Source organism: Mustelus asterias, chromosome 4 (assembly GCF_964213995.1).
Source record: "Mustelus asterias chromosome 4, sMusAst1.hap1.1, whole genome shotgun sequence".
Classification (NCBI taxonomy): Eukaryota; Metazoa; Chordata; class Chondrichthyes; order Carcharhiniformes; family Triakidae; genus Mustelus; species Mustelus asterias.
The window spans coordinates 81,914,981-81,938,995 of record NC_135804.1 but is presented as its reverse complement, the minus strand read 5'-3'; the positions used below and the strand labels follow the sequence as shown (position 1 = coordinate 81,938,995).

General features: G+C 44.6%; 1 long non-coding RNA gene across 1 annotated transcript; it reads left to right on the top strand.

Annotated features, from left to right (window-relative positions):
- The first annotated feature begins 1,471 nt into the window (after nt 1-1,471).
- Nucleotides 1,472-23,604, top strand: LOC144492338 (uncharacterized). The gene is made up of 4 exons (XR_013497583.1): nt 1,472-1,706; nt 8,244-8,359; nt 10,119-10,208; nt 21,764-23,604. It is a non-coding gene; the product is annotated as an uncharacterized LOC144492338 (long non-coding RNA).
- The last annotated feature ends 411 nt before the right edge of the window (nt 23,605-24,015 follow it).

Here is a 24,015-nt window from a genome sequence, read left to right as displayed (position 1 = left end):
CGCTTACCCTCACGTGGAGGACCCGCAGTCTGTCGGCATCGGTGGTGACCGCTGCGGAGGCTTCGAGGTAATCCTGAAAGCATTTCAACCAGTGGTCGAAGGTGTTCGAGGCGCCCGCCGCACGTGGGTCCAACGTAAGCCGTTCGGGTTTAAGCATTTGCTCCATGTTCTCTGTGTCATTTTTTTTTCCAACGAAGAGAGTTCAATTGTAGTCAATAAAATTGATGCGCGATATAACTCACGAGGCTAGAGGTACTCGGGGAAATAAAGGCTTTTATTGACTACAACAATAGAGCTACGATATATAATACACGATCCCAGACTAAAGGGTCCCAGACAGAGCAGTGACCTTTATACCTCTCCCAGGAGGCGGAGCCCGACTGGGATGTACCATAAGAACTATATTACAGGTAGAACAGCCCAACCCTAACCCCAACAGTAACATGTAGAACAGCCCAACCCTAACCCCAACAGTAACATATATACAGACTCATAGTACTGGCCAGACCCTGGCTCAGCACTACCTGGTGGGAACCAACAATGGTTCACCACAGTGATATCAGTGGCGGATTAACCATTAGGCTGAGTAGGCTTAAGCCTTGGGGCCCGAAAGGTAGGGGGGCCCGAGAGCAAAAAAAAATCACTAACTGTTCAGGTGAGCGTTCATTTTCGGCACTGAAGAGGATCAAAATCTATTTGCTCTCAACAATGAGCGATGAGAAACTTAGTCATCTGGCACTCATGCACATTGAATCAGACATGCTTCAATCTGTTGATTTACATGCTGTTATCGACAGTTTTGTAAACCAAAAACACGGAAGCTTTTTAAAGTACAAATGTAAAGAAAATGAAAAATAAATGAATAAAAGGGTTGTAATTGATTCATATAACTTTATATTATACATGTAGTACATTATACATAGTACGACGATATAATTTATCTAACGTCACTTAACGTCACTTTATTCTATTCAACGAAGGGTGGGGCAGGGGGCCTTACTAAAGCTCAGCCTAGGTGTCCGGGTGGTAGTTAATCCGTCACTGGGTGATATTAACAGTGACTCTTTGGGAATGGGAGATCCATAATTCATGAGCACTTCAGGCCTGAGTGAGATCTGAAGCTCTTTCTCCTGAGTGAAAGAACAGCAGCAATTCCCCCAAACCCCTGAAATGTTCCCCCCATTCGAAGGGTTTCAGTCACTGATACAGGGAATTTGGGTGAATTTCCAATTGCTCTGGAAGGCTGGGCAGGACTGGTTCAGTGACTGAGTGGGGGTCGAGGCTGGCCAGGAAACATCCAGAAAGCCAGTGATTGGGTGGTTGGGGGTGGGAGGCTCACACAGCCAGTGATGCAGAGTAACGGGGCTGGCCAGTGATCAGGAGGTTGGCAGTGCAGCGTTACTGTGCCTGCCCTGATCTCCGCTATGACAGATCGGCACATGCGCAGTGGCCCGCTCAGCATGACGCTGCCGGCCTCTCCAGCGGGAATAGGCTCCGCCCACAGATTTCCAGCGTGAATCTCCTTGAAGCACTCTGCAGTGCACAGAATGCGTTAACCGCCAGAGAAGCAGCACAGTTGGGTGTCGGCGCCCGGGTAGTGGAAGCCCCGCAGGTTTTAGTGCTGCAGGCAGGATGCTGCTGATGTGGCAGAACAGCCACAGGGAATCGAATCGCTGGACACGAGAGGCCCAATGTTGCAAGTGCAAGTGAGTTGGTCACATTGCCTGGAATTGCTGGGTGCAATTAAGTCCAGAAAGAGGTGAAAAAAGATCCATAGTGCCAGCCATGGAGAGGATAGGTCGGCTGCAGGGTCTGCAGGGGAAGCAGACAGTCCAGAGAAATAAGAGCTCAGGCTAAACATTCTGTCAGTATAAGGTGAAGTCGATTGGTTCTTTGCTCTCCCTAAACTGGAAGGGAAAACTGCAGAAATGGAAATTGATACGGGGGTGGCTGTGTCCTTGATATCCGAATCAGTATACAAGGAGAAGTTAAAAGCCCTGCCATTAAAGCCTGCCAAGATCACATTGCAAACAGATACGGAGCAAATGGTTCCCCTCAAGGTTTATGTACCGGTGACTGTAAAGTCGAGAGACCAATGTGCAGAATTGCCACTATATGGGGTGAAATCATCTTTCTGGTAATGTGCATTATTCGGAGGCTCCTGGCTACAGAAGTTGAAATTAAACTGGGGCGTGGTTAATAGGACAGCGGACCCGAACACCAAGGTTACAAGACATTTTGGAAAAATTAAAAATGTCTTTCAAGGAACACTTGGAGATGAAGGGTGTCAAGGTTAAATTACAGCTGAAGCCAGATGCTTGTCCAAGAAGTTTATAAGCGCACCCGGTACCGTGCATCATTAGGCCTAAAGTGTGGGTTTCCTCTGTGGGTTTCCTCCGGGTGCTCCGGTTTCCTCCCTCAGTCCAAAGATGTGCGGGTTACGTTGATTGGCCAAGCTAAATTGCCCCTTAGTGTCCCAGGATGCATAGATGAGAGGGATTAGTGGGTAAATATGAGTATTAGAGGGATTAGCAGGTAAATATGTAGGGATACGGGGATAGGACCTGCGTGGGATTGTTGTCGGTGCAGACCCGATGGGCCGAATGGCCTCTTTCTGCACCGTAGGGTTTCTATGGTGGAGGCTGAATTGGAATGGCTGGTGGATCTGGAGGTGAGAAACAGGGCAATATGGATGCTCTGTCAAGGCTACCTTTGCCTGGAGACAATGATACTCGCGGCTGGAATCTGAAGATGTACTTCACAATGGAAGATGAAGTTCTGGTAACTGCTAAGCAGGTGCGAAGTGCGTTTCAGAATGATCCGATTATAATGCTTATTATGGGGCCTGAGTCATCATTCCCCCATCATTAAGAGGAAAGATGCTGGAACAGGTGCACAAGAACAAAGAAAATTACAGCACAGGAACAGGCCCTTCGGCCCTCCAAGCCTACACCGACCATGCTGCCTGACTGAACTGAAACCCCCTACCCTTCTGGGGATATTACCCTTCTATTCCCATCCTATTCATGTATTTGTCAAGATGCCCCTTAAAAGTCACTACCGTATCCGCTTCCATTACCTCCCCTGGCAACGAGTTTCAGGCATCCACCACCCTCTTTGTAAAAAATCTGCCTCGTACATCTCCTTTAAAACTTGCCCCTCGGACCTTAAACCTGTGCCCCCAGTGCCCCCTCTTCCACCCTGGAAAAGAGCTTCTGACTATCCACTCCGTCCATGCCTCTCATAATCTTGTAGACTTCTATCAGGTCGCCCCTCAACCTCCATCATTCCAGTGAGAACAAACCAAGTTTCTCCAACCTCTCCTCATAGCTAATGCCCTCCATACCAGGCAATATCCTGGTAAATCTTTTCTGTACCTTCTCCAAAGCCTCCACATCCTTCTGGTAATGTGGTGACCAGAATTGAACACAAGGTCACCCAGGGATGGTGCAAATGAAAGAAATAGCAAGAAGCTATTTTTGGTGGCCGAATATTGATGCAGAAATTGCAGAGAAAGCAGGATTATGTGAGTCCTGCACTTTGGTACAGAAGGCACTGCTCTTGATGTCTCTTCATCCGTGGGAATGGTCCCAATCGCCATGGCAGCAAATCCACATTGACTTTGCTGGGCCAGTAGAAAAATAGATGCTCTTAGTGGTAGTGGATGCCCACTCCAAGTGGCTCAAGGTCGTGGCTATGAAGTCCATGTCGGCGGGGTCAATGCTACACAAACTCGATGAAATATTTGTCTGGTTTGGCAATCCAGAACAGGTAGTCAGGGACAATGGGCCCCAGTTTGTGGCACAAGATTTTGCTGAGTATATGGAGCACCACGGAATCAGACATGTGAGGCCGGCACTGTATCACCCGGCGACGAATGGTCTGGCGGAACAATTTGTTCAGATCTTGAAACTACTTCTGAAGTTATCGCAAAGGGAGGGGTCTCTAGGGCAGCGGATAAATACATTTCTCAGTATGTACCACAACATGCCACACGCAACAACCCAGTGCTCACCAGCTTCATTCATGTTCAAACAGAAATTGCGATCCATGTTCGATCTTCTGTGACCGGAGGAGACTCAAGAGTTGGTTGAGCAGAACCAAGAGGGCTAGATGGCCAGAAGAGCAGGGACTGCGAAGTCGAGCACTTTTCAGAAAGGGGAGTTCGTTCTGGCCAGGAATTATACTTCTGGGGAGAAGTGGATTTCATCTACCATTGTTGCACAAACAGGACCTTTATCCTCCGCAGTACAGACCAGAGATGAGCTGGTCTGGAGAAGACATGCAGACCAGTTGGTCGCAGCACCACATCAGAGGTGGGAAGCCTTACAAACATAAGAACATAAGATCATAAGATCAGAGGAACTAGGAGCAGGAGTAGGCCATCTGGCCCCTTGAGTCTGCTCCGCCATTCAATAAGATCATGGCTGATATTTTTGTGGACTCAGGCCCACTTACCCACCCGCTCACCATAACCCTTATTTCCTTTACTATTAAAAATTTATCTATCCTTGCCTTAAAAATATTCAATGTGGTAGCCTCAACTGCTTCACTGGGCAGGAATTCCACAGATTCACAAACCTTTGTGTGAAGAAGTTCCTCCTCAACTCAGTCCTAAATCTACTCCCCCTTATTTTGAGGCCATGCCTCCTAGTTCTAGTTTCACCCGCCAGTGGAAACAACTTCCCTGCTTCTATCTTATTTATTCCCATCATAATCTTATATGTTTCTATAAGATCGCTCCTCATTCTTCTAAATTCCAGTGAGTATAGCCCCAGTCTACTCAGTGTCTCCTCATAAGCCAACCGTCTCAACTCCGGAATCAACCTAGTGAATCTCCTCTGCACCCCCTCCAGTGCCAGTATATCCTTTCTCAAGTAAGGAGACCAAAACTGTACACAGTACTCCAGGTGTGGCCTCACCAGCACCTTATACAGCTGCAACATAACCTCGCTGTTTTTAAACTCCGTCCCTCTCGCAATGAAGGACAAAATTCCATTTGCCTTCTTAATTACCTGCTGCACCTGCAAACCAACACCTTGTGATTCTTGCACAAGGACACCCAGGTCTCTCTGCACAGCAGCATGCTGCAAGATTTTACCATTTAAATAATAGTCCATTTTGCTGTTATTCCTACCAAAATGGATGACCTCACATTTACCAACATTGTACTCCATCTGCCAGACCCTCACCCACTCACTTAGACTATCTATATCCCTTTGCAGACTTTCAGCGTCGTCTGCACACTTTGCTCTGCCACTCATCTTCGTGTCATCTGCGAATTTTGACACACCACACTTGGTCCCCAACTCCAAATCATCTATGTAAATCATAAACAAATGTGGTCCCAACACTGATCCCTGAGGCACACCACTAGTCACTGATCGCCAACCAGAAAAACACCCATTTACCCCCACTCTTTGCTTTCTGTTAGTTAACAAACAATTGAACCATTCATGTTGACCCCATTGAGATTGGCCCAGCCTGGTATTTCAGAATCAGTGTGGGTCACCCGAAGGGAGGAAGTGGCTTCAGTGGCATCAGCCACCTGCATCTGTCAGAGAGGGACCCTCATAGAACATAGAAACCCTACAGTGCAGAAGGAGGCCATTCGGCCCATCGAGTCTGCACCGACCACAATCCCACCCAGGCCCTACCCCCACATATTTTACCCACTAATCCCTCTAACCTACACATCCCAGGACTCTAAGGGGCAATTTTTAACCTGGCCAATCAACCTAACCCACACATCTTTGCATCTCATGGTGCAGGATCTTCCAGAATCCTGGGAGACTACTCTGGAAGATGTTCCTAAAATGAGGAAACAGTCTCTACGAAACCACCATCCCCTCCCCTGATAGACTCATTATGGGCGATTTCACCCCCCCAAAATCTAAGTGCCCAATGGGTAGAAAAATGGGAGATTTTAGTGTCCATTTTTTGGGTGCACTTAGTGGGATTGATTTCCGACACTTTGTGCATCACAAAGCAGCACAGCAGGCTGGGAAAATCACACCCATTGGGGGCTATTTTACCACTTGATTCTAAGTGCTGAATCTGGGCGTAATTCAGATCTGACTTGGAAACCTGTTCTCAGGCACCCTCATACGCACTCTGTCTGAAAAAAAATTCACGAGTCCGAATCACACTGTGGGTGGGGCTTATTGTGCCTGAAACACTGCTGCTCTGATTGGAGCCTTCAACTGCACATGCGCAGTAAAAAAAAATTTGAAAACACTTTCGGGCCGCAAAAAGCGGATAAAGCAGCTCGGGAGCGATGGCCCCCACAGACATCGACCCACCCCCACAACATAACTGTCCCCTTTATCCACCCACCCACCCCGCACTACCCAGACCGATCACAATCCCCTGCTGTCTTGCCCCCCCCACCGATTGCCCGCAGAGTGGCAGCAGACGCCCTTGCCTACCCCCCCACCGAGATCCATCAGACCTGCCTCCCTCCTCCTCCTCCTCCCCCCCCCCCCCCCCCCCACCAGAGAGCGATCTGGCCCTCCTCCTCCTCCTCCCCCCCACCAGAGAACGATCGGGCCTCCCTCCTCCCCCCATACCAGAGAAATACCTGGCCTTCGCCCCCCCTCCCCTCCCACCAGAGAGTGACCTGGTCCTCCCTCCCTCCCCCCCACTAGAAAATGATCTGGCCCACCTCACTCCCTGCTCCCCACCGCCCCCCCCCCCCCTGCCCCCCCCCCTCCGCGCCCCCCCCCCCCCATCACCGATCTGAGTTAGAGAGCTGCCGGAAGCTCTAAACTTACCTCTTCAGAAGCTGCAGTGCCCGAAACAGACCTTTGCCGAGCATGTATGTTTTGCACAAGGGTCATCTGACTCACACTCTTAAAGGGACAGTTCACACCCCAAATATACAATATTTATAAATATCACACTGCTCCCCCTTTAATCTTTAATGCTGTGCAGAGGGACCTGGGTGTCCTTGTGCAAGAATCACATGGTGTTGGTTTGCAGGTACAGCAGGTAATTAAGAAGGCAAATGGATGGGCGAATGCGATGGTAAAGGGGGAAATGCTGGTAAGTTTGGGCGTCCAGCCCATTAAGTCAATTTAAATGCATGCAAATGCATTTAAATTGATGTCGCGCCCATTTCGGGTGCGGTTCTGATCGCGGCCATTTTCGGGCCTTGATAAAGTGGGAATCTGCGAAGATGCAGGCGCAGATCGCGCTATTCACCTCACACCCGACTTTACCAAGTTTTCGCGCCCAAAAATGGGCGCAATGCAATGGTAAATTCGGGCCCATTATGTCCATGTGAATTGTCGGAAGGGACTTTACGTTGGGGACTGTGGTAGTTTCCAATGCTCCGTATAAATGGTCTTCATTATATGTATAAATGTTTTTTCCTTGTTTTTATATTTGTTTGTTGGAGTGGTTTTGGATTAAAGGGGGAGCAGTGTGATATTTATAAATATTGTATGTTTGGGGTTTTGGGGTGTGAACTGTCCCTTTAAGAGTGTGAGTCAGATGACCGCTGTGCAATTAGCTCCTCCCAGTGTGGGATCCTGTTGGGAAATCTTAGATCTGACTGTGGGACAGTGCACACTTCAAACAAAGAGCCTGCAATGGTCAAGTTACCAAGCCTACCTCATGATTGTTTATGCACCCTTCGTCCATCACGGCATATAGCAATATTGGGGGCAATACATTGTGCAAAAACAAGTTAAGCAAACAATCATTCACTGCTAACTTTCCATATCCTTTGCAAAGCTCAATTTTTCTTTTACTTTAATGAATGTGTCAATCATCCAGACCCTTTAAAATATCAATAGCTGAAACTACAAGCACTTGAAGCCAGTTTATGTTGTATAAACATTGTGCAGTTGACAGAAGAGATAAGGCAGCCATAACTAGCAATGTTTTCCTTGAGGATCAAATGTTTCAACTGTCTAATGGATTTCTGGGTTCTTTCCCAAACCTTATTGTGTCCTCTATTAATAAATGTTATGCATTTCTGAATATGAAATAAACATAATTAGGAATAAATTTGTGCTACTTAAATTTGGTTACAATGTGGACTGTAATGATACATGTGCAATCAATATATATATACATATGTTGTTTTTCTTGTTTCATGGTAATGTTTAAAATTGCAGATTTATTTTGCAGGCAGCTGGTATGTTTGGAAAACATTTAGCTCAAGGGTTAATAATAATTAGTTTTCAGCTAGAAATGTGTTATTTTGAGTAGTGTTAATAGACTTTTTGTACTTTCAGTTCCTCTGGGATTTCTGACTAGAATGATTGAGAGGGTCACGTGATAATGTGGCTCTGTGCAGCGAGAAAGAAGTGTTTACAGTTTGGATTTCTAGCTGGGAGTCTGCTGAACACAGGTCTGCAAGTTGGTCTAAAACTTATTTTCTCGCTGAAGGCTTCAGGACTGTTAACACAACTAATAGCAAATATATTTATGGTTGCAAACTGTATTTAAAGTGGCACTTACATATGTAAGAGGAATGTTGCTTATTTGGAACTGAAATAGTCATAAGCTAGAAAGTAAAGTTGCTTCTTTTCATTTTTAAATATTGTTCAACTGCGCATAGTTATTTCATTTGTTAGAATTATATTTAAATTTGTGTTGTTAAATTAAGTTTGTTTTACTATAAAAGATCCTTAATTTGTCAGCGGAATTACTCTTGGAGTGAAGCATCCTATCCTCACATTTATCCCAAAATAGAAAAATTGTTGGCTTTCTAATGTAACTTTGGGTCCCTGTCAAGGACCCTATCAACAGCTCGCTGTTAATTATATTGCAATCCTACTCTAGTTCAACCTAGTAGAGCACAGAACTCAGGCCATCATGAACACCATGATGTGTTCACTTATGTGCATTTACCATTTCAGACTATATCCTCGTATATTGTTGAAATATAAGTGCTCCACAAATGACTTCGAACAAGGCAATGAAATGGCAACAACATGTCTAATTAAGGCACCAATTCTCTATGGATAAATATTGATCAAACTTGCATTGATACCCATACAATGATCAATGAAAAATCATATAGACTGAATAATGGAAGAGAAAATCAAGGGTAGGTGGAAGTGTGGAGTTGAGACCTGTTAAGGACCAGATCAGGAACTCTAAAGTATTTTATGAAGTTAGCCTGGACCCTAACTTTTATATTTGATTTTGGCATTAGGTGAGCATAAGACGCTTCACTTCAGGTAGGATTCAAGTAACACTAGGAAGCTGTTATCAAAACAAACTTTATTTAAGAACACAGTTACAATATAACAAAAATAATTAGCATAACATTTACCAATTAAAATACATGATAAAATATAATTATTAACATCTAGCTATCTCGATTGTTCCAACTTAGCAACATCCCTCACAGACATGATTCCCTCCTTTAAAACCAGTTAGCACAGAAACCAAAGATGCTTACATAGATATTAGATGTCCAGCTTTTTGACACTTCAGAAGAATGATCCAAACAGATGTCTGTCTTCGAAATCTCATGTAGCAGCTTCCAGATAAAACTCCATCCGCAAACATTAGAATCTCAGAAAGGCTTATTTCTTGGCAGATTCAAGTCTCCGCTTCAGACAGAGCAAGAGATATAGAGAAAGCAATGTCTCTCTAAAAATTCCAAAAGCAAATTGCCTTGAATTCTCTGTGAAAGCCTAGCTGTGCCCAGTCAAATGACCCTACATTTCAATCAACCTAATCAAACCCCACTCTGAAATATCCCAAGGGAAAACACAACATAACAGAACTTTGCATTAGATCAGATTAAAACAAACATTGCAGCCATTAAAATCAATTATGCTGCTGCAGAAACAATACACTGCTGCTGGATGCAGACAAAATGGCTCCAATAAAATAAAAGGGACTAGTAAATACATTCAGCACAGAAACACGACTTAAAGGCACAGTATCGTCGCATGCCACAGTCAGATCAGCCATGAAGTTATTGAATGGCACAGCAGGTTTAAGGGGCTGAATGGCCTACTTGTGCTCCTAATTCATGTTTCCTTGTCTGCAGTGGTGAATTTTTCTGGGATTGTGTATATTATTCATTAATTACAGATTTCATTTCATATTTTCTTTTATCCGAAACAATTCTAACAACCCTGCGGGACCAGTTCCCTAAGTTTCTACGATCAAGATGCCTTTATCTGACAACGAGTGCTTATTTATCATTCTATTTCCTTGGCCTTCTGTGTGTGACACAGGTATGTTGTGTTTCAGTAATTGGAGATGTGTCTAGATTTAGTGCTGGTTACAACTCTAAAAGGAGATAATTGGAAGGCCAGATCTTCAAAAGTGAAGACTGGAACCTCTCGAAAGCGACAGAGGGCCAGTGGCCGGAATTTTACTGTCCTACCCATCACGGGAATCAGAGTGGGCAAGGAGCGGACCATGGAACGGTCCATTGACCTCGGGCGGGATTTTATGGTTTCGGGATGAGTGAGACCATAAAATCCCGCCCAGATTTTCAGTGAGACTGGTTGACTCAGAATGTTATTAATATCTGTGTGGGTTGTTGAGATATCCCTGGACTCTGTCAAGGTTGCTTCTGACATTTATTGTGCAGCGTGGTGTGTTTGACCACAGTTTGCCTGTTACTTCATATTAACCGTGTATGTAAGAGTATAAGGTAGGACTTACTTCATCTTTCTGACTTTGCATATTAAAGTTTATTGTTGTTTGCTTACAACTGATGGAATCTAGTGGCTTTATTCACTGAGTAAATGTCTTCAACACCTCAAATTTGCTGACTTGAAACAAAACATTATTGCTCCCTCACTGATACTTACCAAAAACTTGGGTCTCTGGTCAAGGTTCTTACAAATGTGCAAGAATGGTCAAAATATCTAAATCAAGAGCAGTATTTGGTTCTTGTTAGATCAAATCTGGATCAGTGCAAACATAGAATCCCTACAGTGCAGAAGGAGGCAATTCAGCCCATCGAGTCTGTACAGACAACAATCCCACCCAGGCCCTATCCCTGTAACCCCACATATTTACTCTGGTAGTCCCCCTGACATTAAGAGGCAATTTAGCATGGCCAATCAACCTAAGGCACACATCTTTCGACTGTGGGAGGAAACCGGACCACCCGGAGGAAACCCACACAGACACGGGGAGAACATGCAAACTCCACACAGACAGTGACCCAAGGCCAGAATTGAACCCGAGTCCCTGGCACTGTGAAGCAGCTGTGCCAACCATTGTGCCACCATGCTTTTTTGTTCTTCTTATTTCAAAAAGGATATTCAATTGTTGAATGGCTCTGGTTGATTCCAGAGCTTAAAAGAATAAGGGAGAGTTGAGCAGACAAATTATAATTGGATGTTTTGTAAGTGAGTGCAAGTGTATTTTGTCCATACCCTCTAGTTCCTTATTTTGAATGTTGGTGTGTTAGGATTTTCCCATATAATATCTTTAATTTTCCATTTAATTTTAGGCAGGGCTTTACTGGTTAAACATTTTGGGTCATTTCTGTACTGGGTGAATTCTCATTATAACATCTCTGTTGGAAGCTATCGGCCTCCGATGGACCTATGGTAAGCAAAACAGGAAAAACACTGAAACAAAGTCAAGTAATCATATTTAAAAAGTGCTTTGGTGGACCTTCAGGTTTCTTTCAAAAGCCAAATTAAATGATGATCTGACACAGACATTTCTTCATATCATATCTGAAGATGACAAGAATTCAAATGCTTTCCTTAACTGTCAGATATCTTCATGCTGTGTTGTATAACTGCTAACCATCTCAAATCAGTCAATTACCAATTTCTGCCAACAATCAAAGTGAATGGGACAACGTCCATGATGATGTCTTTTTATGACCTCCTGGGATCCATTTGCTAATGTTCAAATTCCGACATTCTGATAACAGGGGCCTGTCCATCACAGTCTGGATCTGAAATGTAAGCTTCTCCTAGAGTGAATTCTTTGGGATTTGTGCAAATATTTCACTTTCACAATTAGTCAGGTTGGTGACACTTCACTCATCCTGTTTGAAATCTTGACTGATCCTTACTCCAATTTAACCTGTTCATTAGTGACGCCCAGAATGAGATGAACTTCTCCAGTAAGCAATCTGCCCTGAAGACTGGAAAGACCATGTGACTGTGTCTCTCTGCCTTCTTGTTGTTCACAGGGGTAAACAGATTCATCAAGGACATTGAGATGATGATTGGGGAAAGGAATTGGCTCTTCTGGCTGTGGTGGAGAGCGTGTTGGATTATTATCTCTCTGTGTTTGCTGGCAGTAAGGAGATGTTAGATTTTTTAGTGACTTCAACTGAAAATGGTCAAACTCCAGGCAATCTCTCATTCGGTATTTCAACTAGTTTTACATGTATCCAAACATACATACATACAAATTCGGAGCAAGAGTAGGCCACTCGGCCCCTTGAGCTTGCTCCATCATTCAAAAAGATCATAGCTTATCTAATTTTAACCTCATCTTCACCTTCCTGCCACGCCCAATAACCTTTCACCACCTTGCTTATCAAAAATGTATCTACATCTGCCTTGAAGACATTCAAAAACCTTGCCTCAACCACCTTTTGAGGAGAGAGTTCAAAGTATTACCAACCTCTAAGAGAAAAAAAAAATGTCCTCAATTTTGCCTTAAATGGGTGACCTCTTAATTATAAATAGTGACCCCTAGGTCTAGATTCTCCCACAAGAAGAAACATCCTCTCCACATCCACCCTGACAGATTCCCTCAGGATCTTACATGTTTCAATCAAGTCACCTCTTACTATTCTAAACCCCAGCTGATACAAGTCTAGCCTGTTCAGCCTCTCTTCATAACACTACCTGCTCATTCCAGGTATTAATCCAATAAGCCATCTCTGAACTGCTTCCAAAGCATTTACATATTTCTTTAAATGAGGAGACCAATACGCAGTCATCCAGATGTAGTCTAATGAATGTCCTGTACAACCAAAGTATAACCACTCTAATCTTGTATTCAATTCCTCTTGCAATAAATGATATCATACTAACCTTTTGTGATTCATGCACCAAGACACCCAGATCCCTCTGCATATCAAAGGTCTGCAATCTCTCACTATTAGGATGAAATGCTTCTTTTTTATCCATGCTGCCAAAATGGACAACCTCACATTTTCCCATATTATACTCCTTTTGCCAAATCTTTGTCCACTCACCTAACCTATCTTTATCCTTTTGTAGCCTCCTTATGTTATCTTCACAATTTACTTTCCTTTCTATCTTTGTATCATCAGCAAACTTAGTAACCAAACTATCGGTCCCTTCATCCAAATTATTGATATACATTGTACAGTGTTGAGGTCCCAGCACTGAACCCCGATGCACACCACTGGTCACATCCTGCCACCCAGAAAATGCCCCATTTATGTCTACTCTCTAATTCTCGTTAGCTAGCCAATTTTCTGTCTGTGCCAAAATGTCACCCCCTACACCATGAACTTTATTTTCCACAATAACCTTTGAGGAAGCCCCTCATCAAGTGCCTTTGGAAAATCTAAGTACAGTGCACCCACCTGTTCCCCTTCATCCACAACACATGAGACTCCTTTAAAGAACTCCAATAAATTGATTTCCCTTTCACAAAACCATGTTGAACCTGCCCGATTGCCTTGAATTTATTTAAGTGTTCTATTATAACATCTTTAATAATAGCTTCTAATATTTTTCCCTGTGGCAGATGATAAGCTAACTGGCCTGTAGTTCCCTAATTTCTGTTTCCTTCCCTTTTTGAATAAAGCAATTACATTCACTATTTTCCAATCTGATGGAACCTTCCATTTTCTGCATTCATTTCACTCAGGCAGTCTTAATCTGGTCATTAGCAACCTTTGCCCCACCAACATATGGATCTGTTGATTACCCTGTCTGGGCAATAGCACTTGGCCACAAAATTGGGTGGGGAGGTGATGGTCTCCCAGCCAGTGCAGTGGGTTAGGAGACATCAACAGAGGCCATTTAGTGGGCTCCCCACTGGGTGCGATGGCCTCTGCACATTGGCGGAGCCCACATCGCCAATGGCGCAGAGTTAATTTAAATGTTGTAATCGCTGTTATTCTCAGTATATCTCTACTCCATTCCCACCCCCACGCCCTCACCAGGAGTGGTTCACTGCAGCGGAGTTTACAACAGTTCCCCACAGTGCCAGCCTGGCCCCTTGGAACTGCCCAAGGGGCATCGTAGCACTGCCCACCAGGCATTGGGCAGTGACAAGGGGGTGGGGCCAGAGGGGCCAGATTGGTGGGGTAGGGGGTCTCGCTGCCACTCTGGAGGCGGGATCAGTGACAGAGGGACGGAAGGGGCTGATCATCGGGGTGGGAGGGTGGGGGGGCATTTCTGGGGGTGGGGTTGGGACTGCCAGTGGGGGGGTCAGGGAGATTGGAACTGCCATGGGGAGCGGGGGGGGGAGGGGAGATTGAGGCTGGAGTGGGGGAGCCATCAGGGCTGTCCTGGAGGCCAGCAATGACAGGGGGGGGCGGGGGGGAGGTACACATTGGGTGGTTGGGGGGGTCCCACAGCCAGCAATGTGGGGATATTGGGGCTGGTCAGTGAGCGAGCTGGCCAGCGATCGGGAGGGCAGCAGTGCGGGGCTACCGCGCATGTGCCGATCTCCTCTATGACAGATCAGCGCATGTGCAGTGACCTGCTAAATGCTTTGCTGTCGACCTCTTCAGTGGGAATAAGCCCCGCCCCCAGATTTTCAGCGTGAATCTCTCTGAGGCACTCTGCAGTGCAGGGTGTGGGAGATTCATTTTGTATATCCCGCTAAAAAGACCCATGGGAGTATCTCCCATTTTAATGCAAATTTTGTACTAAGGGACTCGAGAAAAGCCGATAGTTTCAGCAAAAAGATTGTCACTTTAAAGCCAAAATGTCCTTATTATGCTATTGCTGCTCATTTTCAGTGTGGCCCATAATGAATGCCATCTTGGTAAGGTCATTAATGCAGATGTGATGCATGTGCACAAGAATTAGCAGGTGGGGGATTCCAGTAAGAGGTTATTTAGAATGTGAAAGAGAATGGACCATTCATGCTGGATGGTGATTTAGGCAAATTGCATAAATATAAAAGTGCACCAACAATTAAGGTCAGAGTACGGAAAAATGGTAATAAGAAAAAGCTAAAGCTTCTTTATCTGAACACTCATCGGACTGATAACAAGATAGATGAAATAATGGCATGAATCAAAATAACTAGTTAGATGGCTGATTGGTTGATTAAAATATCATCATGGCACTGAATTCTGATGAGTATATAAATAAAACAAGTGATCATAATTCATAATATAGTTATCGATGATAATGAATAATTTTTTAAAAAAGTATAAAATAATAATAGGATTGCACAGTTATGAATATTTCAGTAATTATAATACTTTGCAGCATGTAATTTTTAAAAATTCATTTCTGAGATGTGGGGATCACTGGTTAGACCAGAATTTATTGCCCATTCCTTAACTTACAGAATAAAAGTGAAAAATCTGCAGCACCCTGCAATTTGTCCATAGGTCATAGATTGTCAGGTTGAGTTGGTTAAATTCTCAATCATACTATTTATGAATTTTATAAAGTAGGGAATTGGGCTATCTCATAATCAATTTTTTAATATCTTATTTGGGGAATGGTGTCTTTTCTCAATTCTATCGCGCTTTTACTTTTGTGTGGTTGTGGCTACAGTTTGTGGCAATGAGATGTGAAATTTAGATAGAGCATTTACTGCCTTTCAGCAAGTGAGCACACACAGAGTCACATGATTGTTTCAGAGCAGCTTCAGTACGTGTTACCTCGGATAATTTCAGGCTTGTTTCCGAAAACTTTCGAACTTGTACACATGCTCTTTGCTAAGATTAGCATTATGAAACTGGCACTTTTGTAACTAATTAACACAGTGAATAAATTAATTTGAATTACTTTGTGATGATTGAGAAAATGTAGCATATGAAGTCTTCCTTTTCCACTCTCTTGCACTTGTTAATCCCATTTGAGACCACATTGAATGTAGACTCCTAATGGTTTAATACACACTTGTTGCACATGCTCAGCATCTAAATTGATGAGAGAAATCAGGAGGGTTGCACATGAAACACTGACCTGATGATCATTACAGGCATAATGTAGCAAGGAACTCGGTACTCAAGGCTAGAAACTACTTGAAATTTCACAAAATGGGCAGAAAACAATAGGAGGTGGGGTAGCTCTGTTATTAAAGGATGAGCTTGGTGCAGTAGTGAGAAATTAACTTGACTCACAAGATCAAGATGTAGAATTAATGTGGCTGAAAATAAGAAAAGAAATAGCAAAGGAAAGAAGTCACCAGTAGAAATAATCCATAGGCCCCCAAAATATAAGGATGGGCAGATTATGGGTGGGATTCTCCAGCCTCGAGAGATGGCACACAGGAATCCAATGCCCTGCGGAATGGGACACCAGCCAAAAATTGGGATTCCCGATGGGCGTCAAGGTGATCAGGATTCGCCCACCCTGTCGACACCGATTGGGTTCCCAGCTGCAGCAGGCAGCAACCCAATAATTATGCAAACCCACTAATTGTAGTACAATTGCGGGTTTCACGGCTCATACATCAGGCTCACGCCATTCTACCCCCCCACCCCAATGGGAACGGCATCGGGCAGGCTTTAGTGCTGCTAGTCACAAGAGGGGACATGGGGTGCTGGACCCCAAGGGTTCAGGGGGAGCATCACCAAACCCTCATAAAAGACAGTCATCCTCCCCCCCCCCCCCCCCCCCCCCCCCCGGCAACCACTTAAATCACAGTTAACCCTCCCCCCTCCACACACCATGCAGGCATGAGAGTGACCCGACCCAAAAACCCCTCAGACCTCCACTCAGGCCCCCCATTCGGGCCACATGCCTTGGCACAGTGCCAGGGTGCCAGCAGTGCATTGTCTCCTGGCACCCTGGCACTGACACCCTGCAAAAGAGGAAGTTACATCACTTATTCCCTTTCAAGAAACCACAGATGTCAATCAAGCTTAGAATCTTTGTAAACACTGTCGTTAGGATCAATGGAAGTACTTGAGATGCATTGAAGTGTGAAGGGAAATTAAAATAAACATAGCTATCTCGAGCATGTGTAGAAATCCATTAAGCTGTCAATGGAGGCCAATTTCAAAGCACTGCATGTGGAGATTGACCAAGAGCAAAGGGTTCCAATGGATTGAAGAGGGTTTCAAAGGTTTCAATTTGCTAGGACACCTCAGAGACTTCAAACCAAAGCTGTGTGAATACATTTGGGCTGAGTGCACAGCTGTGAGAATGGAAATCCCCTCACCCTTTGCGGCCTCCCTCCAATCCCCTCAGGTGACATTGATATCTCCTCTATGTCAGAGAACTTCAAAAGTGTCTGCTCACTCCTGCAGCTTCTGAAAGAAAGAAAGGGAAATCTTTGCTGCAAAATGGAGTGCAGCAATGATTTATTATCCTGCCAGGTGACCAAGGGGGGTGGACATAAAGTGACCTGACCACTTCAGAATTTTCACAGCTGACAGGCAAGAAAATACAGAAGTTGATCTTAGGGCTGCCTGAAAGTACCATAAGAAGTCTCACAACACCAGGTTAAAGTTCAACAGGTTTATTTGGTAGCACAAGCCACTAGCTTTCGGAGCGCTGCCCCTTCATCAGGTGAGTGGGAGTTCTGTTCACAAACAGGGCATATAAAGACACAAACTCAATTTACAAAATAATGGTTGGAATGCGAGTCTTTACAGGTAATCAAGTCTTAAAGGTGCAGACAATGTGAGTGGAGAGAGGGTTAAACACAGGTTAAAGAGATGTGTATTGTCTCCAGCCAGGACAGTTAGTGAGATTTTGCTAGCCCAGGCAACTCGCGGGGGTTACAGATAGTGTGACATGAACCCAAGATCCCGGAACTTGACCATCAGTCTCTGCTCAGCGACTCTGCGTTGTCGTGTGTCGTGAAGGCCACCTTGGAGAACGCTTATCCAAAGATCAAAGGCTGAATGCTTGTGACTGCTGAAGTGTTCCCCAACAGGAAGAGAACACTCTTGCCTGGTGATTGTCGAGCGGTGTTCATTCATCCATTGTCGTAGCGTCTGCATGGTCTCCTCAATGTACCATGCCTCGGGACATCCTTTCCTGCAGCGTATCAGGTAGACAACGTTGGCCAAGTTGCAAGAGTATGTACCATGTACCTGGTGGACGGTGTTCTCACGTGAGATGATGGCATCTGTGTCGATGATCCGGCACATCTTGCCGAGGTTACTGTGGCAGGGTTGTGTGGTGCCGTGGTCACTGTTCTCCTGAAGGCTGGGTAGTTTGCTGCAGACAATGGTCTGTTTGAGGTTGTGCGGTTGTTTGAAGGCAAGAAGTGGGGGTGTGGGGATGGCCTTGGCGAGATGTTCGTCTTCATCAATGACATGTTGAAGGCTCCAGAGAAGATGTCGTAGCTTCTCCGCTCCGGGGAAGTGCTGAACGACGAAGGGTACTCTGTCCGCCATGTCCCATGTTTGTCTTCTGAGGAGGTCGGTGCGGTTTTTCGCTGTGGTGCGTCAGAACTGTCGATCGATGAGTCGAGCGCCATATCCTGTTCTTATGAGGGCATCTTTCAGCGTCTGGAGGTGTCTGTTGTGATCCTCCTCATCTGAGCAGATCCTGTGTATACGGAGGGCTTGTCCGTAGGGGATGGCTTCTTTAACGTGTTTAGGGTGGAAGCTGTAGAAGAGGAGCATCGTGAGGTTATCCGTGGGCTTCTAGCCACCCCGGAGTGGAGAAGCTATGACATCTTCTCCGGAGCCTTCAACATGTTATTGATGAAGACGAACATCTCGCCAAGGCCATCCCCACACCCCCACTTCTTGCCTTCAAACAACCGCACAACCTCAAGCAGACCACTGTCCGCAGCAAACTACCCAGCCTTCAGGAGAACAGTGACCACGACACCACACAACCCTGGCACAGCAACCTCGGCAAGACGTGCCAGATCATTGACACGGATGCCATCATCTCATGTGAGAACACCATCTACCAGGTGCAAGGTACCTACTCTTGCAACTCGGCCAACGTTGTCTACCTGATACGCTGCAGGAAAGGATGTCCCGAGGCATGGTACATTGGGAAGACAATGCAGTCGCTACGACAGCGGATGAATGAACACCGCTCGACAATCACCAGGCAAGAGTGTTCTCTTCCTGTTGGGGAGCACTTCAGCAGTCACGGGCATTCGGCCTCTGATCTTCGGGTAAGCGTTCTCCAAGGCGGCCGTCACGACACACGACAACGCAGAGTCGCTGAGCAGAGACTGATGGCCAAGTTCCGCTCACATGAGGATGGCCTCAACCGGGATCTTGGGTTCATGTCACACTATCTGTAACCCCCGCGACTTGTCTGGGCTTGCAAAATCTCACTAACTGTCCTGGCTGGAGACAATACACAACTCTTTAACCTGTGCTTAACCCTCTCTCCACTCACATTGTCTGCACCTTTAAGACTTGATTACCTGTAAAGACCCGCATTCCAACCATTATTTTGTAAATTGAGTTTGTGTCTTTATATGCCCTGTTTGTGAACAGAACTCCCACTCACCTGATGAAGGGGCAGCGCTCCGAAAGCTAGTGGCTTGTGCTACCAAATAAACCTGTTGGGCTTTAACCTGGTGTTGTGAGACTTCTTACTGTTTTTTCCCCAGTACAGCGCTGGCATCTCCACATCATGTAAGTACCATGCCAGGGGTGATCTTCAGATCTGCCAAGGCTAGAAGGGGCAGTCCAGCCATGATACCACCATCCTGGGGGCGTGTAGTAAGGTTAACCCCTTGCCCCAGCCTGAGCCTACCCAACCCCCTGGACCCTTGAGGGCCCTTTCCTCTGCAACCTAGTAGCGGCAGAGGGGCAAATGGCCACTCGACCTACTTCCTTGACTCCCCTCAGGGCCCACGGAGCCAGGTAAGGCTGGCAAAGTATTCGGAGTCCAGAACAACGATGTCAATGTTCCTCTCCTAAAAATCGGCAGTGATAAACAGTCCGTGGGCCGTGACTTTGTCCCATCGCCAGTTATTATGTTTGAGGTCTGATAATGAGACTAATAATAGACCACAAGATCAGTGGTAGTAAACTAGCTGAAACAGTTTATTAATGCGTTTTTATTCGAGCACAGTCAGCGCAAGATTGACCAGGCAAGCTCCACCCTGTCCTGGGTTACCTGACTGAGTCTCTTTCAGGAGCATGATCCAAAATACATAATATTAGGGTGGAGGCCCTTAACCTAAAAGAATGCCACCTGTAGAATTTACACTTGCTATTATTTGGAGATGTACCTAGAATACAAGTCCAGATTCCATAGTCTGAATTTTTGTGCAGAAGGAGAAATTCTCCGCCTTACTGAAAATGGTGAAAGAGGCACAAATCTGCACGTTTATCACGCGAACCCAGCCCTTGCCATTTAGACAGGAGGTTGGAATGGGCATGGCTTCTAAATTGCATATTCATGGTTCATGGAGGTAGCTACATTTTAACATAGATCTGATTTTTACTACTCAGATGTCCAAAACATGACTCCTGTACTTTGGCATCGCTTTGGTATGAGGAGTGAGAAGTTGTGCGGGGCTATTTTTGTTTGAATCATTTTTTCATATCTTCAACAAAGTGCCAGACCAAAACTCCACGGAGTTTGTCTGGGCAGCTTTGTTTTTTTATTCATTTGTGAGACATAGGCGTCGCTGGCAGGCCAGCATTTATTGCCCATCCCTACTTGTCCTTGGAACTGAATGGCTTGCTAGGCCATTTCAGAGGGCAGTTGAGAGAGTCAACCACATTACTCTGGAGTCACATATAGACCAGACCAGGTGAGGATGACGATTTCCTTCCCTAAAGGACATTAGTGAACCAGATGGGTTTTTTCGACAATCAACAATGGTTTCATTGTCATCAGTAGATTCTTAATTCCAGATTTTTAAAAATTGAATTCAAATATTCACCATCTGCCATGGTGGGATTCAAACCCAGGTCCCCAGAACATTAGTTGAGTTCCTGGATTAATAGTCTAGCGTTAATACCATTAGGCCATCACCTCCCCACTAGGGGAAGGATGTGTTCCCCACTGACTCTTCTATCACTCCCCATTGACTCAACTATCTGAAAAGTCCTGCCCAATGTCTTTGTAACCTCACACAATGCAGTATTGGGGCTGGTCCCATCTTCCACCTTACTTATTCCTGTTCTTAGCCAAAGCTCTGCTGCCCATCTCTTGAATCACTCTTCTTCACCTGGCACTCCTGTGCTTGCTGAAAATATAAGCTTCTGATCCCAACAAGATCATAATTTTAAAATCTTCACCTCTGTATTAAATCCTTCTATGGACGCATTCCTCCCTATCTCTAACATCCTCCGCCCAGATCAACCATCAAAACCTCTTTTAATTTTGACATTTTGTGCAGCCCTTGTCGTAATTGCTCCTCTATTGGTGGCTGTGTTTTCAATTGGAATTCTCTCACTGAACCTAATTACCTCACAATCTCACATACATTTAAGATGCAATGAGCAGCAGTACATATTTTTCGGTGTACCTCATTGCTTATATAGTGCCTGAGAAATTTGACATTAACATGGGAGGACAATCTCTGTGATAAACATACAAGTTAAATATATTTCGGTATAATATGACTTTACTGCAATTTGTTCCAAAACATGTTTAGTCTGATTAGGATCAAGTTATTTATTTTCTAGTTGGAAGCTAATGTAAAAATCCAGCAGGAATTATTAAGCATTTCACTTTTCCTTTCACAGAAAATTTCTGACGCTTGCAAATCATCTCCTGATTGGGGTCCATTCCTGGAACAACACAGAGAGGAAAGATATAGAAAAAAGTCTGATGCCACAGAAGCTCGCAAACATGTACAACTTCTGGCGCCTCCTGAAAGAGGAAAATTTAAGACAGATTTCTTGTTCAATTTGTAAACGATGAAAATCCACAGGATACTCCTCCCACCGTAGCTTCTATTGTAGTTCTCCCTAACAGTCAGTAACTCCACCAGGGCCCAGGTACAACTTTGTCTGCAGTTTCTCTCTCCACTGCAAACATGGGCATCAATTTGGGGCAGAGAGGGGCAGGGTATGATTACTGAGCATCAGGGTTCCTGCATTGTGAACCTTTAGTCATTCTCCTCAGTCCTGGTGTTAATACAGAGGATTCCAGTCACTGAACATTGTGGACAAGATCTCCTGCTTTCACAGCAACTCCCACCTACAGTACACAGTGTCTGGGTTCTCCTCCCATTAGCCACAGGATGTTGGTAAGATTGGCACTGAGGGACCTGATCCACGCTGATTTTTATCTCCAAATGTTGATACACAAACTGACTCAAAACACTGACTGTCCAAAGCTGATGGTTGATGTGTCTGCTGACACAGTTCAATCATGATTTGTTGTCTGGTCATTAATCTCCCCAGGAACTGAATGATTATTAGATCATTAAATGTCATTTGATATATTCATGATGAGTAATTATTTTCCACTCTGCATTTCAGGAGGCATTTGTACTGTTGCATCAACAATTCTTCATTCTTATTTTGTAGAATTTCTTAAATAATTATGTGTTTTAATCAGTAAAACTGCACTGTACATAATAGATGTGGTGTGCTTTAATTAAACTTGAACAAGCTAAAACTGATCTGAAGGGTATCAGTGTTGACCTATGAAACTTAGATGGAAAATATTAATAGGACACTTTCATGGAGTGTGCCACATTATGGTCACTGCCTGTATAAATCTGGCACCTGTACATTGGTGAAGAATTATCCAAGTTCAGTTCCTATGTCTATGGGTTAAAAGCAATTAAAATCACAACAGTATCAGTCATAGATAATTGGAACGATATCATGTCTAAGAATTCTAATGAATTTCTTCCGTGTCTCCCAGTCGAGATGGGAGAAAATATATATATATCTCCATTAGCCGGACTACTTTATAATTTTTTTTCTCTGTTTTTAAAATGGACAATTTCTGGGCTGACAAGGTGGTCACATGCTGAACACCAAATTCTCCGTTCTCACTGGCAGCGATGGCGGGGCATGAACGGCTGGAGAATTCTGGCCGGTATTTGACAGCAGAGAAGGAAACCCATGTCATTACATATTCTCACACACTTTTAGATATATGTCCAAAATGTGCAGAGAGACCACAGTCTATACCAACCACAGTTTGTGGAAAAGGTGAAATCATAGAACGCTAGGCTATTCCATTGGAGTTTGTTCCTTCAACAGTACCACTTAAAAATCACCTACATTGCCGGGAAATCAAATGTGAGTGTGGGCACCCTGTCCAAAGCTTAAAGAAGGCCAGTTAGGTCTGAGAAAGAGAAAAACATGATGATTACTAAGAGAATGAATGGGCATGTAAATATTTTGTTGTTTTCTAAGACTTTATTTCCTTCCCTTTTGTAATGAAATGAGAATTAATCTCATTCCACCAAGAAGGGAAAGTGTCATGATTATGGAGGAAAACGTCTGGAATCATGTACAGAAATATTGCACTTCAAATAAAATTTGACAGATTTTAAAAATGGGTATACAATCCAAAAATGTCTGAAGATGTTGAATAAAGATACAGAGCCTGTTCATGTTTCCTCACCTGGATTTGCAATAGTTCAGGTTATTTCAGCTACATGGTGTCAAATAGAAGACTCACACCCTGACCGGCAACTTTGGGAAACCTTACCCGGGAGCGGTTGTCACACAGATTAGCGAGGATTTGCAGGAATGTCTCACAGGGAGCAGCTGACTTCTGCACCTGGATGTTCCTGTCAGGGAGCTCTTGCTGTGTCATCACATCTTCAACACTTCTACCTGGGCACCTGTGCCTCAGGTAGCCATGACGACAGAAGAGGGAAACATTTAGGACTCAAGCAGTAAGGGGGTCATCGCCAAGGTCACGCCGGGCTGAAAGGGGCAGCAAAATCAACAATCTGTGAAACAGAAGCACCAAGTAAGAGCACTGATTAGAGATTTAAGACAACACTCTAAATGTGCTTGGGCTTCAC